The 14,864-nt window shown below is 45.3% G+C and overlaps 1 protein-coding gene and 1 non-coding gene across 2 annotated transcripts in view; both read right to left on the bottom strand.

Annotated features, from left to right (window-relative positions):
• Nucleotides 1–14,610, bottom strand: part of Zc3h7a (zinc finger CCCH-type containing 7A) — a 43,671-nt gene extending 29,061 nt beyond the window's left edge. The window contains exon 1 of the mRNA XM_057774590.1: nucleotides 14,497–14,610. The gene's annotated coding sequence lies outside the window, so the exon portion shown is untranslated. The remainder of the gene's footprint in view (nucleotides 1–14,496) is intronic.
• Nucleotides 4,130–4,295, bottom strand: LOC130878903 (U1 spliceosomal RNA). Its single transcript, XR_009057516.1, has one exon. It is a non-coding gene; the product is annotated as a U1 spliceosomal RNA (small nuclear RNA).
• Nucleotides 14,611–14,864: the final 254 nt, after the last annotated feature.

Raw genomic sequence — 14,864 nt, 5'->3', positions numbered from 1 at the left:
CCTGTCTTGCAAAAATAAAAAAACAAACAAAAAAAAAATTCCATGACTCTAAGTTCTCATTCAGACCACAAAACACACCCATCTCCATAATCCCTGGACACTAAGGAGCTGTCAGTCCCTTTTCTTTGGGGTTCCTCCAATACATCCACAGCATGCTATTTTCAGGCTGCTAAGGACATCCTGGATGTGCCTCCTAAATGTCTCCATTCAAAGGCATCTCCCTTCCTCACACAGGTTTTGTTTCTTCCCCACATGCATGAGCTGCAACAAGAACAATCTCAGCCTTGTTTAACTTCTGGAAGATCTCCAGAAATGAAAACTTTACCTCCGCCCGCCTCAGAGGGAACCTGATATCCTAGAAAGCAGAGCCTGAGCTTCTGAGTTAACTCTACAACAGTATGGACAGATCTCCACAGTGACTCATGTCACTGCTATCCATCCCTCTGACCAACCTTCACTGAGAAGTTCCCAGTAACTTAAACAGAACCTCTGAGAAGGGGGTAAAAGAACTGGGTCTTCTTCCAGGACTCTTCAATCCCTAGCATGCACACTGACAGTTCCTAGTCATCTGTGGCTCCAGTTCCAAGGACTCTAACACCTTTTTCTAAGCTCTTCTCAGGCACTACATGCATGTGGTACACAGGCATATATGGGCAAAACACCCCCACACATACAGTTTTAAAACATGGATTCCCTTCCAGGCGGTGCCTTTAATCCCAGCAGAGATGAGTGGATCTCTTTGAGTTCAAGGCCAGCCTGGTCTACAGAGCCAGTTCCAGGACAGGCTCCAAAGCTACAGAGAAACTCTGTCTTGAAACACCCAAACAAAACAAAACAAAACAAAAAACTGGATTCCCTGATCCCCACTCCAGATCCCCAGTCTCAGCGTATGACACTGCTCCTTTGTGCAGTGTCCTCTACTGTTGGAGGTCAGCAACCTCTCTAGCTACCAGGTGTGACCATCAAAGATATCTCCAAGCCGGGCGATGGTGGCGCATGCCTTTAATCCCAGCACTCGGGAGGCAGAGGCAGGCGGATCTCTGTGAGTTCGAGACCAGCCTGGTCTACAGAGCTAGTTCCAGGACAGGCTCCAAAGCCACAGAGAAACCCTGTCTCGAAAAACCAAAAAAAAAAAAAAAAAGATATCTCCAGATATTGCCAAACATCCCGGAGGGGTGGGGGGCAGAAGGGCTCCAATCACCTCCCCCACCCTGGCTGAGAACTGATACTACAATGAACAAGGTATCTATCTTAGCACATAATTCATGTGTTCAGACTGGAGACAGTAGGCACCCCACACCTCAAGCAGGCAACTAAAATGTTCTAGTCCCCCGATTGCTTGCCACTATAATGTCATTTTCAGAGATATGGACTGAATACCCAAAGGCTGACTGGCATGCATCTTCTTGATCTTTCCAACACTGTCAAGCATTTGTATTTGATACTATAAAGGTGACACTCAGAAAAGGCATCTACCACTTGCTTTCAAATATTCCCCAGGGATAGTGACATACACCTTTAATCACAGAACAAATTCCAGGACACCCAGGTTACACCCTGTCTCAAAAAACTAAAATCTTAAATAAAAATCAAATACTCCTCCAACTTATGAGAAGGGGAATCAGGAAAAGGCAGAAAGTTAACTATGGGTAGTAAGTACAAGAATTTACTTTTATGTCTTTGAAAATTTCCAGAATGAGTTTTTAAAAATCCATAACACTGAGGGCTGAAAAGATGGCTCAGTGGTTAAGAGCACTGGCTGGGCAGTGCTGGCACACACCTTTAATCCCAGCACTCGGGAGGCAGAGGCAGTTTGTGGCCAGCCTGGTCTACAAAGCAAGTTCCAGGACAGGTTCCAAAGCTATACAGAGAAACCCTGTCTCGAAAACTCAAAAGAAAAAAAAATTAGTCAAGAAGCAGGCAAGATGGTTCATGTTGGGAACACTGGCTGCACCGGGCAGTGGTGGTGCACGCCTTTAATCCTAGCACTTGGAAGACAGAGGCAGGCGGGTCCCTGTGCGGATAGCCTAGTCTACAGAACAAGTTTCAGAACAGCCAGGGCTATAAAGAGACCGTGTCTCTCGGGGGTGGAGGTAGAAGCTGGGGGGTTCCTGGGTAATGATAACTGGTCAGGTTAATAGTCTTAAGATTATTTCCCTAAAAAGTGCTGGAACACTTTGAACTCTGACCTCTTACAAAGGGCACAGGGCAGGGCTGGGGAGGTGGCTCAGTGGTTAAGAGCACTGGCTGCTCTCCCAGAGGTCCTGAGTTCAATTCCCAGCAACCATATGGTGGCTCACAGCCATCTATAATGAGATCTAGTGCCCTCTTCTGGCCTGCAGAATAATTTTTTTAAAAAAAAGGCACAGGGCAAAGAGTTAAAAATACAAGCATATGATTAGTAGGAAATTAAGTAGGCATGGTGGTGCACACCTGCCCTTGGGAGGCAGAAGCAGGTGGATCTTTGTGAGTTTGAGTCTGGTCTACAGAGCGAGTTACAGTACAGCCAGGACTACACAAAAGAACCCTGTCTCAAAAAACAACAAATACGTAAGCAAAAATAAATAAATCCTCTTTAAAACTGAGGCCAGAGCCTCAGGTTGGCCTTGAACTCTTTTTTTTTTTTTTTTTTTTTTTTTTTTGGTTTTTCGAGACAGGGTTTCTCTGTGGTTTTGGAGCCTGTCCTGGAACTAGCTCTTGTAGACCAGGCTGGTCTCGAACTCACAGAGATCCGCCTGCCCCTGCCTCCCGGTGGCCTTGAACTCTTGATCTTCCTGCTTCCACCTCCTAAACGCTGGAGGAATTACGTGCCCCACTCAGAAGGTTGTTTGGTTGTCATCCTAGAGAACTGAACCAAGGCCCTCACGTGCACTTGGCAGGCTCTACTACTGAAATAAATCCCCCATCCCCAAATACCCACAATTTCAGTATGTCAGGTTATATTTAAACACAGTGTAAGGGGTTACTAGAGATGGCTCAGTTGTTAAGGAAGCCTACATGGCAACTCACAATGTCTGTAACTCCAGTTCTAGGCAATCTAACACACTCTTCTGATTTCCATGGGCACTAGGCACTCACATGGTAAACAGACATACATGCCAGAAAAATACTTATACACATAAAATAATCTAAAACAACAGTGTAATAGCATTTCAATATTTTTTGTTTTTATCAAAATCTTGATGAAGAATTACAAGTTTATTGTAGACATTTTCTACAATGAAGACCATACACTACCTAGATTCTACAAATATTTTTCAATATTTATTACATTTGTCCATCTTTAGCAACCTGACTTTCCTAGCTTAACACCAACTCACTTTATTTGACAAATTTAAAGTCAGAAGGACAATAAAATGACTCAGTGAAATTTGCCACCACCACTAACATTGTGAGTCTGATCCCAGAAAACTAGGAAAGAACCATTCCTGCATTGTGTCATCTATACACACACACACACACACACACACACACACGCATCCCTTCTCTCTGAAACAGGATCTCACTGTGTAGCCCAAGATGGCCTGGAACTCACTCTGTGTGTTAGGAAGAAAGACATAGTGGTTCATACTTTTAACTCAGGAGGCAGAGGAAGGCAGATCTCTGTGAGTTTGAGGCCAATCTGGTCTACAGAGTGAGTTCCAAGACAGGCTCCACAGCTACAGAGAAACCCTATCTTGAAAAACAAAAATAAAAAATGAAAACAGACTACCAATACAGCCGTTCTCTTAGGCCCTTGCTTACCCAGTCAAGCTCCTGCCAACCCCACCAAACTACGCAGACTCTGCTCCACCAGATTTAACTTAACTTAGAAAATAACCCCACCTCCCACCTCCACTTTTAAAGAAAACTGTTTTAGTTTATTCCTTCCTTTTGGTTTGTGGTTTTATTATGTATTTACCTGTAGAGTCCCTGAGTATTAGTCAGCACTATGACAACTGCCTGCCCACTGAACCCAGCTCACTTTGCTCTTCAATCCTGTCAAAGTCTGGCCTCAGGTTTTTTGTTTGTCTGTTTGGTTGGTTTTCTGTAGCCATGGCTGTCCTGAAACTCACTTTGTAGACCTGACAGACCTTGAACTCAGAGATCCCCCTGCCTCTGGCCCCAGCTGAGAATATTTTTTTCTGTATAGGGGAGAACACAAATGCAATCCCCACTGCACAAATTATGCAGTTGTGTTTCCTGCATTTGGGGAAATTAAAAAAAAAAAAAGTCCGCACACCCCAAGTGCAACAGCTTAGCATTGCCTCTGAAAACACCTTCTTGATCGTGGTAGCTCCCTGCCAGGTAAGTAAGAAATTTCTTGTAAGAAAACCCAATCACTCCTCTCACACAGAGCAAAAGCTGCACGACCTGGGTTTGTCACTCCACGACACTTCTTCCTCACCTTCCATCATGGCTCTTACTAGCTTGGCCCTGCCTCACTGCTATGTCTCTTCACAGCCTGAAGGTCCATCTTCACCTGGCCTTATCCAGATCTCTCCATACTGTTCTCTAGGAGGACCTCCAGCCCAGATGTTAAAGGACACCCAGCTAGGCCCTCACTACTGATGGTTCTCTGCCTCTCACACTTCAACTCGGGTGTCACACAGATGTCCTAGGTTATTTACAAGGTACTATGATAGTAAAAGGAATTTCTCCTTCCCAGCAACACTGTCCCATCTGCATTTCCCAGTCTCTGCCAAAGACACCCTATAGAAAACCCTGTATCTAAACCAGACCTGGTGGCACATGCCTATAATCCTAGTATCCAGGAGGAAGCAGAAAGATCAGAAGCTTCAGGCCATCCTTAGCTATACAGGTGAGTTCAGGACTAGCCTGGGCTACATGAAACTCTGTCTCAAAGGAAAACCAAAAACCTTCTTTGTCTCATTTGTCTCAGCTTAGGTGCTAGTTATGAACCAGCACCTCTAGATAGCAGAGTTCACATCACATGTGCACACTCAAGCACAATGACTCATAACGGACAGCCAGTACTTCCGTGGGAACTCCTTCAGCCAGTAGCCTTTAAGACACAGCCCGCATTGGGCACCAATTTGTTGGTGCACAAAAGAGTTCCATAGCCGGGCGGTGGTGGCGCACGCCTTTAATCCCAGCACTCAGGAGGCAGAGGCAGGCAGGTCTCTGGGAGTTCGAGGCCAGCCTGGTCTACAAGAGCTAGTTCCGGGACAGGCACCAAAGCCACAGAGAAACCCTGTCTCGAAAAACCAAAAGAAAAAAGAAAAAAAGAGTTCCACAACAGCCCTGAATGGAGTATAACAAAGGTTTATTCATTTAGAGATAAACTTACAGAAGAGTAGTGATCTGCAGTCCTCTGCATGTGCTGGGAACTGGAACCGAATCCAGGATCCAAGAGGCGCGCACATACTTTTTGTCTGCATTTATAGTACATGAGACCACGCCCAAAGTGGGCCCATATCTTAAAGGCTATTTCCTGATTTGTAATAAGAAGAAACGGTTGTTTTGTATATATTGAAACCACTGAATTTATACCAGATGACACAGAATTGACTTCATTATTTATTCAGGTTCAAGATATAATCAGCATATAGGCTTTGTCCCATATACGTAACACACATCTGATCCCATATGGGTCTGTCAGGTTCTCTAGCACAAGGTAATGCAGAAACTGGTCAATTATTGACTGGAAATGTGCAGAAGGCTTCAGAGTTTCATAAAAAAAAAATCATGTCAATAGCAAAGGTTTAAAAATGGACTTTTCTATTACATGGCAACAAGCTAAGGAGATTATAAAGAAAAGTTTTACTTGCTCTTTCTATAACCAAACACCACTACTGCAGGGAGTAACGCAAAGGGTACTCAAAGGAATAAAATATGGCAGATGGATAAGTTCCATTTTACAGAATTTGGAAAATTAAAATATGTACACCATACCACTGACACCTATTCAGGTTTTCAATGGGCAACTTCTTTGAGTTGGGAAAAGGCTGATTCAGTAATCACATATTTACTAGAAATCATGGCCATTGTGGGTATACCTGCACAAATAAAGACAGATGATGGTCCCACATATGTCTCTAAGAAAATGAAATCGTTTTTTGCTTATTATAAAGCATATTACAGGAATACTTAACAATCCTACAGGTCAGGCAGTTTAGAAAGATCAAAATGAACTATAATGGATATGTTAAACAAACACCCAGAATATATTGCATGGTGCTTAGGATAGGATAACTATTGAAACATTTGGCATATGTTGTTTGATGCTGTTCATGCTGGTTGTAATTCTAATTTTTATATATTTTTTGCCCCTTCTTTCCGTGGACAATACACGATATTTGTTCTACTGTATATAGTTTTGTATTAGGCTTAGAACTCTCTTGTTTAGGGCTGGAGAGACGGCTCAGAGGTTAAGAGCACTGGCTGTTCTTTCAGAGGTCCTAAGTTCAATCCCCAACAACCACATGGTGGTTTACAACAATCTGTAAAGAGATGTGGTGCCCTCTTCTGGCAGAACACTGTATACTTAATAAATAAATAAAATCTTAAAAATTAGACAAAAGGAGAAAGTACTGTTGGAATTCCTTCAGCCAATAGCCTTTAAGATACCAGCCCACTTTGGGCGAGATCTCATATACTATAAATGCAGATAAAATTTGTGCACAAGATTCCTGGCTGCTGGATTCAGTTCCAGTTCCCAGCAAACACAGTTGGATCCCTACTCTTTCTGTGAGGTTATCCCTAAATAAACAAACATTTGTTATATTCCATTCCGGACTATTGTGGAACTCCTTTGTACACCAACACAGTATAGTATGTATGGGAAATAGTCTTACACCCACTGCCTTTTCCTGCCTGTAACATGTTTGTCACCAGAAGAAGAAAGGTAGAAGGTTCATGGGACTCTGTTTTCCCTTTGTTATTTCCTGTGAGTCTATAATTATCTCTGAAAATAAAAACCATTTTGTGGCCAGGCAGTGGCGGTGCACATCTTTAATCCATAACTCAGGAGGCAAAGACAGGCAGATCTCTGTGGGTTTGAGGCCAGGCTGGTCTACAGAGCGAGTTCCAGGACAGCAAAAGCTACACAGAGAAACCCTGTCTTGGGAAGAAAAAAAATTGTGCATGTTTTTTTTTGTTGTTGTTGTTGTTCAAAGTAAGGCATGTTCTGCATGTTCTGCACTTGGCTTTTCCACTAAGCACCAAATCTCAGAGCATTCTACATTTATCTCCACATACCATACACAAGGCTCTATAATTAGGTTGTACCACAATGTATCCAAGTCCTGGTGTGCACACCCTGCTGTTAACAACCTTGCAAGTTCACTGGCACACAGGGCATCTCATGAATGTGCCAGCATCTTTGGTTTCTGTAGAATAAAGGACATACATATGCCAAATAACACTACCCAAACATTTAGTAAAAACTCCATCTAGCCAGGAGGAGGTGGTCTTTAATTCCAGCACTCAGGGGGCTGAGGCAAGCAGATCTCTGTGAGTTCGAGGCCAGTCTGGTCTACAGAGCTAGTTCCAGGACAGCTAGGGCTGTTACACTGAGGAACCCTGTGTCTCGAAAAACCAAAACCAAACCAAAACTAACAAACAAAAACCTCCATTTAGTCCACACCTGATGGAGGAGTTAATTTCTTTTTTTTTTTTTTTTTTTTTTTTTTGGTTTTTCGAGACAGGGTTTCTCTGTGGTTTTTGGAGCCTGTCCTGGAACTAGCTCTTGTAGACCAGGCTGGTCTCGAACTCACAGAGATCCGCCTGCCTCTGCCTCCCAAGTGCTGGGATTAAAGGCGTGTGCCACCACCGCCCGGCTGGAGGAGTTAATTTCATTGGTTAAATAAAGAAGCTGCCTTAGCCCTTTAAGAGGACAGAAAATTAGGTAGGCAGAGTAGACAGAACAGGATGCTGGGAGAAAGAAGCCGAGTGAGTGAGTCGCCATGATTCTCCCACTCCAGACAGACGCAGGTTAAGATCTTTCCTGGTAAGCCAGCTCGTGGTACTACACAGAATATTAGAAATGGGTTAGATCAATATGTAAGAGCTAGCCAATAAGAAGCTGGAACTAATGGGCCAGGCAGTGATTAAAAGAATACAGTTTCCGTGTAATTATTTGGGGGCATAAGCTAGCCATGTGGGCGGCCGGGTGCTGGGGACACAACCCCGCAGCTCACACATCTACACACACCAACACATCATGGTCACTTTTTGATTTTTTTGGTTTGTTTTTTTTTTTAAATGTTTATTGGTGTTTTGCCTGTGTGTGTGTCTGTGTGAGGGTGTTGGGTTCCCCTGGAACTGGAGTTACAGACAGGTGTGAGCTGCCATGTGGGTGGGTGCTGGGAGTTGAACCAGGGACCCCTGGAAGAGCAGTGCTCTTAACCGCTGAGCCATATCTCCAGCCCCACTTTTTGTTTTCTTGGTTTTGTTTTTGGTTTTTCGAGACAGGCTTTCTCTGTGTAGCTTGGGTGTCTGTCCTGGAACTAGCTCTTGTAGACCAGGCTGGCCTTGAATTCACAGAGATCCACTTGCCTCTGCCTCTCCAGGGCTGGCTTAAAGGTGAGCACTACCCAGCTCATCTTTTTCCATAAACAAAATGCTAGGGTTGTTGATACTTTCATTGATGACTCTAATTGTAAATTTTCTTTAATTTTTTTTATGTGCATTAAGTGTTTTGCCTGTATCTATGAATACTATATGCATGTTTGGTGCCCTTGGGGGTCAGAAGAGAGCATGGGATCCCTTGGACCTGGAGTTACATGACAATTGTGAGCCACCAAGTGGATGCTGAGAACCAAATCTAGGTCCTCTACAAGGGCAGCAAGTGCTCTTAACTACTGAGATAATTAAATTAATTAATTGGCCCTATAACTGTAAATTCTCTTCCCAAACCTAGCCAGTTCCTCAATCCAGAAATTCAAGTGTAGACTGTTCTTTCATGATTCCACATACTACCAACTCTCAAAGCCCACCAAAGACACCATCAGAACACAGGCAGAGCATTCCGAGCATGTGCAGCACAATGCTCTTCACTGTCCTTTTCCCCACCTACCTCCCACAGGACACTAAAGGAAGGCTCTTGGAATAATACAGTTTAGGAGCAGGAGTGTGACACACTCCTGCAATCCGAGCTATTCCAGAGACAAGAGCATCAAGAGTTCAAAGTCAGTCTGGGCTTTAAAAAAGGCCACATCTCAAAAAAAAAAAAAAAAAAACAAAAAAAAAAAAAAAACAAAGCCCCAGTTCATTACTGTACTTTACTTCTGAGAAAGTCCACCAGTGCCTTCCCAAGACATTTAAAAGAAAACCTACTTCCTTGCTGTCCTAAAAGAGCCTCCCTTCCCATTCCCTGCACACTGGTCCTCCTCAAGGCCACATAGGCTTTTGTGGGTTATCAAACTGGCTTACATACTTTATACTCAGACATAGTGCTTGCTGTTTTCTCTGTCCACAATGTATACTCCAGTCCTCCACAGAGCTGGTTCCTTTTCATCCTAGAGTCTTGGCTTAAATGACACATTTTGGGACCTTCCGTTATCACCTTAAATTGCCACAATGCCTGTCTTGACCTCTACTTCTACTGGTCACTTAAATAGGGACTTTGTTGTCTCTTGGTTCTGACTCTATGAACATATGGAACTAGTTCACTAAATAGCTGGATGGAAGATGAACAAAGTAGCCAAGTGTAAAGAGAATATTTCATGAAAACTCCAGAGATCAGTTGTATCAGAACTCTTCAGAACTGTTCCAAAGACAAAGCAGAATGAGTTGGACCTGGTGTCACATATCTGAATCCCAGCACCTGGGAGACAGGCAGAAAGGTGGTGAGTTCCAGGCTAGTCTGGGCTACAGAAGACCCTGTCTCAAAACAAGCAATTAAAGAAACAATCAAACAAATGAAGCAACAGAAGGGAGGGAGCTGGGTGGTGGTGGTGCACACCTTTAATCCCAGAATTTGGGAGGCTGAGGCAGGTGGATCTCTGTGAGTTCAAGGCCAGCCTGGTCTATGAAGCAGCTCTAGGATAGCCAGGCTACAAAGAGAAACCCAGTCTGGGGTGGAAGGTGGGGGAGAAGAATCCAAACAGGAAATTACTGTTGCAAACACTCACTGCAACAAGACAGGGATTAAAGCACAAGAGTGAGAAAAATACAGATGTTCAAAAAGAACCTGAAACCACAAGGGACACCCCAAGGAGTACAACATTGCATTTCTTACATCAACACATCTCCCTGGTTAGAAGAAACTGAGGGAGTGCTTTTAGCAGTACGCGTCCAAACAGGAGACTCAGATAAGTAGGAATTAGTTTCATTAACTAAACTCTAACAAGCTAAAATATCCTCTTTCAGAGATCAGCTGTTTAAAAATTTGTTATCTCGGGCTGGAGAGATGGCTCAGAGGTTAAGAGCATTGCCTGCTCTTCCAAAGGTCCTGAGTTCAATTCCCAGCAACCACATGGTGGCTCACAACCATCTGTAATGGAGTCTGGTGCCCTCTTCTGGCCTGCAGGCATACACACAGACAGAATATTGTATACATAATAAATAAATAAATATTTTTTTAAAAAAATTGTTATCTCAAGAGATGTTACCCAGGAGGGAGAAAGCATCCTGAATTCCCATTCTGACTCCCTGTTCAATCAGCGTCTGTTAGGTGACAGGCATTCAGTCTAGTACAAAGCCAGTATAGTGAAATTCATTACCTTTCACCTTTCACAGCATGGAGAGAAACCAGCTCCCATCAGCTGCCCAAGAGAAGTGAGGTGTTACTATAGCACACTGAGACAGAACCAGCAGCAGACAACCTCTGGTGCCACAGCTGTGCCAAGAGCTTACTTGTAGTATGTCATCTGCTCTCAGTGAACTAAGAGACAGGTGCTAGGGGGTACAAAGATGTGGCCCTGAACATAGAACTGGCCCCAGACCACAGAGCTAGATTCCGAAGCCAGCCTGATGCCTATGAAGTTCACTATTCTGCACCAAGTGCCCCAGGCTCCTGGAGGAGGACCAGCACCTGCCTCTGGTAGTCCTGGCTTAGACACAGATGGACACTTCATGGAATAAACATGCTCATGCACACATATGTACACATAGAGAGGCTCATGGGAATCATTTAAAGCATCTTCACTCAAGCTGAGGGGCCATTCACAAGAAAACCTCCGTGGACTATGCTTGGCCAGAACATTAGACACAAATACTTCATGTAAGGGAAGCTGGAGAGATGGCTCAGCAGTTAAGAGCATTGGCAGCTTTTCCAGAGATCCTGAGTTCAATTTCCAGCAACCACATGGTGGCTCATAGTCATTTATAATGGGATAATATGTCCTCTTCTGGAATGCAGGTATACATGCAGATAGAACACCATATACATAAAATAAATAAAACTTTTTAAAAATTCATGTGAAACAACATTCTTTCCAAGACATACCAAGAGATGGACTACCATCTGGCCCTGGTTCAAACCATTATGGGACTGGCAAAGCTTGGATATCATCAAGATATAAGACAATAGTATATGAAATTGTCAAAATATAAATAAAAGATATTTTTAAGGGGTGCAAGAAAAAGTAGTCCACCATTACTGTTATTTTTGCTTTAAAAGTATCTGCTGATGGTGGTGGCACATTTCTTTAATCCCAGCACTCATTCTGGAGGCAGAGGCAGGCGGATCTCTGTGAGTTCAAGGCTAGCCTGGTCTACAGAGCAAGTTTCAGGACAGTCAGAGATATACAGAGGAATCCTGTCATGAGAGAAAAACAACAGAAAACTACCAAACGGTTCAAGTAATGCTCCTGAGAGTCTTTCCTGAAACAGTGTACACTGCTGACCCTTCACTTATCCAGCCCTGGGCAAGAGGGCAAAATGCCACACCCTTCCTGCTGCAATTCAAGTAGAGAAACCCTGCTAAACAGCTTCTCCCTTCCTGAAACAGCTTCTCCTTCCTGAAAACCAGAGGAGGCTATGCCAAACAGTACCAGGAAGGTAACTCCTTATTTGAGCTAAGTCCTCCCTTCCCCCATGGGAACTGTTCACTTTGAAACTGCCAAGAGATTTCAGATTCTGTAAACTTGGGAAGTAGCCTCCAGTCAAGCTGGAACCCTATATCTAATGTACAATCCTGGGATTATTCAACAGAAAATATTTCGTTGAGATAATCTGCCTCAGCCACCACAGTCATGAGGCACCACAGATTCCCAAGGAAGCCCTCTACTCAAGGACTGGTATTTCTTGCCTTCTCACCAGACATGTCCCAGCAACCCTCGCTCCAAAATGCCGAGTTGTCCTCTCTTACTCGGGGAAATAGAACTTTTGCCTCTTACCATTCCACAGCCCAAAAGGTTCAATATGTTACAAAATTAACTTGACAACACATTAAACTTGTAGAACTAAAAAGCAAATTTATAAATTTCTTGTTGGGACAAAACCTGGCAAGGTTGAGAGTACCTCATTTTCTTTTTTTGAATTTTTATCAGTGAAATCTCTTAGGAAGCCTTGAGAGAGTAGTGAGGCAGCTCAGCACGTGAAGTTGCTGCTATCGGCAAAGCCTAATGAGCCCAGTTTGATACCCAGCTTACCTGGTGGATGGTGTGTGTGTGTGTGTGCGTGCATGTGTGTGTGTGCGTGTGTGGAAGGATGGAGGAAGGAAGGGAGAGGGAAAGGGGAAGAGGGAAAGAGACAGAGGGAGAAAGAAAATGCACAACTTTTTCTTTGTAAACACTTTGGAAGTTTGTAAATACCTTGAAAGTTTGTATGGTTCTGTTGTTTACTGTTTGAGATGAGACCTCACTCTGCTGCCCAGGCTTCTCTGGGATTCCTGGGATCCAAGACCTCCTCCTACTTCGCTATGACAAGTGGCTGAGTCTACATCACCCAGCTGACAGCCCACATTTGAAGATTATGGAGAAGAATGTGGGTTTGCTGGGACAAAACACACCCAGGTACTATCTAGAAGACAAAGCTTCCTCACATGGTGTTCTGTCTAGAAAACTCGTTCTAAAGCACTTGTGGTAATAGAGCAGAGGTGTGTTTTTATTTCTCTCTCTTTCTTAACTACCTATTCATTCCTATTCTGGAGGACACTAAATCAACTGGCTCTTTGCACAACACCCCTCTCCAAATATTGACAATATTCAACTTCAATAACTCAATCTGACTACCAGCTAAAGCTTACCCTGTTGGTCCAACAGAGCAGAAAGAGAAATTTTTCGACAGAGAAAACTGTCTAAGCACTGGATTTAATCCACAGATGAAGAACACCACCCCAACCTTAGGAGGGTGAAAAGAACCTTTCGATTCCTTGAGGACCTCCAGGAAAGGCAGCCAGCCACTTCCAGAGAATCAGGAAGAGCAGATGGCAGGGGCTGCCAGCCCCTCCCCCATTCCGAAGCTCCGTTGAGCACTGTCCAATCGAAATACGATGCCAGCCGTATAAGCCATTTTAAATTACCAAATGGCTATACTGAAAAAGTAAAAAGAAACCGGCCAGAGTGCTTCATTCTAACACGGCAACAACAGGTATTACCTCAATTAACTAAGTAACACACTACTAACACACGTTGATTTAAGTATAGGAGTTTACCAAGGGGATCTTTTTCGTTATTTCTCCCAAATCACACTTTAAAATTGAAACCAGAGCTAGGCGGTGGTGGTTCACGCCCTTAGTCCCAGCACTCGGGAGGCAGAAGCAGGTGATCTCTGAGCCCGAGGCCAGCCTGGTCTACAGAGTGAGTTCCAGGGCACTCTCGGGGGAAACGGGGGGCAGAAGTATAACTCAATTAAGTCTTACCACATTCAAGTGCTGGAAGGCCCCACGTCACCAGTAACACCTTAGTGGACAGCACAGGTTTAGTTTCACCAAACTCCCTTCGTGTTAAATACCTTTATCCTCTTTGATCCCTTAACATCTAGGGACCCGAAAACGCGCAACCCCGGAATAAATTCACCCAATCAGAACAAATGCTCCACCCCTTGGGCCCAGCCAGGACCTTCCAGCCTGACCACACCCCTGCGCTGACCACCCCTTAACCGGAAATTCCCTCTAATGGGAACTGACAGGTCTCCATTCTTTAAGGGTGGGGAAATAAAAACCAAGAACCCCCTTGTAGTAAGTCCCAGCACCTCCGCTGAACCCCGGAGACCGGTCGCCACCCATATGCGGGTGCGACGGGCGCAAAACCCGCTGGGAGGAACCCGACACCGGCAAGCGAGCACTCGGCAGGCATCGTGCGCGCCCCCAAAGCGAGACACTTATTAACCCGGATCCCCCGCGACCACCTAGCACGCGGAAATAACGAAATGTGAAACCACCAAAAGCGACTGCGCGGACGTCGGCCAAGCTATCCGGGAGGCAGGGGCCGCACCGCGCCCCCCGCTAGCGACCCCGGAGAATCCCCGAGCAGCCAGCTTCCGGGGCCCGCGCCCCTCCCCCGCCTGGAGTCCGTTAACGGCCGCGCGTGAGCACGAGGCGGCGGCGCGCGCGCGACCAGGAAAGCGCGATCCTCCCCGCGGTCCCCGCGCGTCTCCTTCCCTCACCTGCGGGGCAGCACCCGGGACGCGAACTCTGCGGGACTCGGAGGCGATAGCCGGACGTACGCTCACCCGCTCTCGCTCGCACAGCCTGGCAGCTTCCCTGGGCGACCCGAGGAGGCTGCCAGCCCGCGACGCTCAGGGCGGCGCCCTCTGGCGGCGGGAGGTCTCGCGCACCGCCCCGCAAACGCCACCATTGGCTGGACCGCCAGCGTCAGACCCGGGCTGGAGGCGCCACGTCGGGACCTTGGGGCTGCGGAAGCGGTGGCGATGGGCGGATGCCCGGGCCGCTATGCGGAAGGGGAGCCCAGTGTCCTCGGCTTCTCCCTCGCAGTTTGGAGACCAGAGTGGGACTAGGAGACGTCCTAAATTTT

The sequence above is a fragment of the Chionomys nivalis genome, chromosome 7 (assembly GCF_950005125.1).
Source record: "Chionomys nivalis chromosome 7, mChiNiv1.1, whole genome shotgun sequence".
Taxonomy (NCBI): domain Eukaryota; kingdom Metazoa; phylum Chordata; class Mammalia; order Rodentia; family Cricetidae; genus Chionomys; species Chionomys nivalis.
This window is presented reverse-complemented; position numbering and strand designations above follow the sequence as displayed.